The following is a 2,801-nucleotide window of genomic DNA, read 5'->3' as shown; positions in this document are numbered from 1 at the left end:
ACAATTTAAATCCTAAAGGGCAGACATCTAAAAAAAAAAGTCAATAATTCATTTCCAACTGTAGATGAAAATGAACTGGTTGCAAAGATAGCAATGTTATCACCATCAATTTTGGGGAAAAAAACTAAGTGCTACGTTCCGCTGCAAAATATAAAAAAAAACACTCCAGTACAACAGCTGCTGCCAAAGAAATGTAAGTTATTTGAAAATTGTGTTGTTAGGCTCATAATTGCCCCTTACTTTCCTTAACGATGCGTCTCCACGGGCAAAAATTATTGCCTACCCAACTGTCATTTTGGTTGGCAGAATATATTTTATCAGTCGAAATATTTGTGTGAAGACACTATTTATCTTGATAAAAGTATTTGTCACATAACGCCAAAAGACAACATTCTCCATATTTTAGGGCTTTGAGAGCCTAAAAAATTACTGAATAACTTCCTTTGACGTAATCATAAATAATCCAATAGTGATGCGATATTACTCATGGCGCAATAAAAAGGTGAAGTAATAAAACAGCTTTCTCGCTTTATTTTCTGACATTCGGCTGCCGTTTAGTCAACTTTTAAACACTAACACCAGGCAGAATGGGTGGATAAAATAAACCGTAAAATAGTAAATCTTCCCAATATTCAATTTTTCGACAGGAAACATGGTTTTATTGTGTTAAACTGCAAAATATATGATTTATAAAAAAGAATTAATAGCGAAAATGTTAAAAAAACGGCGATTTTTGTGAAAGTATTGGAAAATTTCAGTGCATCTAAAGTTTATAAAGCGTTGTTTACTTTTACTTGAGAATTGTCAAAATCGGCAAATCTCAAGTAGCGGTTTCTGGAACGTGCCACATTTGTCCGCTACATCGTAATGTGATAAAAAGAAAAGCTGGAAGCACTCCGCAAGGTTGCAGAAATTTTTCAAAATAAGTTCGAAAAACATCGTGATATGGAAGGAACTGCTTTACACTGTCAAGAAAAAAATAGCAAAACTCGACGGAATAGCAACTACAATCGTGCACTTTATTATACTAAAATTAATTTTGTTCTAGAAAGTTTGATCCAGAACCTTAGATCTACAACATTTTTTTGAAATCAACCACATTTTTTTCCAGATTCTACCACACACATTTTTTTTTTGAAGTCCGATCATTGTTTATAAGTAGGTTAATTGTTATCAGAAAAGTAATTGCAATTAAATTAATTGCCGTGTGCAAGTAAAAGTTCAATTTCAGTAAATTTAGTTGCAATGCGCAATTAAAAGTTTAATTGCAATTAATTTAATTGCATCTTCATATTGCTTGAGCTATGTACGTATGTTCGATCCCCTAATTTTTATTTTATTTTATGTTGGTACACTCATCGCAAACATATATTCACAACTTCAAGTGTATAGCATTATTTGTTTTTTTTTTTGTGAGATGCGGAAAGGTTGGAAGTGTTTAGTGTCATCGGCGATTTCTTGTCCTGCTTTTCTGGGTTCTTTGGGACGATATATCTGCGTTTTCGACCTGACAACCACATACCCATGATTCGTCACCAGCTATGATTCTCTTGAGCATGTCAGGATGATTATTGACGTAATTTAATTCGATGACTGCTGCCATATGTTTCATGCCCAAAACAAAGGAACAAATTGTATGACACCCAAACCGGAATGCCCACGTCTTTAGCAACTTCTTTCTTTACACAAAATTGGTTGAAATTCTTTGATCTACTTTTTTCCGAGAGCAGAAAATCGCCAATTAAACCAAACGCTTCTACCTTTACGCAAAAAAAAAAAAACAATTAATGCTATACCTTTAAAGCTGTGAATATACATACATATGTTCGGGATGAGTGTGCGAATATAAAATAAAATAAAAATCGGAGATAAACAAATTTGAAAAGTCATCTTACTGCTGCCTCCTTTTACAATATATTGTCTGATAACGTTATCAAGACAAAAACTTTTGCCTGTGGAGATGGCCCGTAAGAATGAGATTTTTATATAGCCATAGTGGGCAAATGCGGCTATTTGCCTGCAAATCTACGGCTCTTTTTTACATTATTTCTTATTACATATACGCAGGGAACAGATTTTTAGGACTTCAATCTCTATAGTTGTAGGAATATTGAACCACAAGATGCATTTTGAAGTTTTCTGGCAGCATATTTATTCAATTCACGCGAAGAAAAGCCTTCGCTGACGTGAGTTGATACAAGTGGCCCCCAATTTAAATATGGACCGTTTAAAACTTATATTATCAGGAAATAGGGGCTTGCCCTTTACAATTGAAAGTTAGAAAAGGCAAAAAAAGTAAAATACCTTAAAAAAGGCGACATCAAATGTGTATATATGGAATCAGGGAAAGCTAAATCGTGGACATTCTAAATCGAATATACTCTATCTCTTTGGCGAATAAAAATGCCATTTCCATAAAATCCGTTCCCTGCAGATATGTATTACCGCCTTCGTGGCTATCGGGTTATGTTGTTATATTTTTTCTCAGTTTATATCAATAAAATTGGCTATCTATCGGGTGATCCATCTAGACCAGTGATGGGCAGCGCAGGCAGAACTCCATAAGCAAGTGCAAAAGTTTTGTACATGCTTATTGAGTTCTGCCAGCGCTGCCGCCCATGCCTGATATAGACCCTTTTTTAATGTTAAATAAAACACTTAAAACAGAACTGGATGTCGGAACTTTTATTATTACCCGAAAGAAAATTCTCTGAAATTTACTTTTTTAAAATAATTTGATTCAAATGCTGGTCGCGGGCAGAACATAAATAAACGCCAATAAAGAGCGCTGCCGCACCTTT

The sequence above is a fragment of the Rhagoletis pomonella genome, unplaced genomic scaffold (genome assembly GCF_013731165.1).
Source record: "Rhagoletis pomonella isolate Grant_MI unplaced genomic scaffold, Rhpom_1.0 Rhpom_scaffold_00003, whole genome shotgun sequence".
NCBI classification, from domain to species: Eukaryota; Metazoa; Arthropoda; class Insecta; order Diptera; family Tephritidae; genus Rhagoletis; species Rhagoletis pomonella.
Note: the sequence above shows the minus strand (reverse complement) of the source record.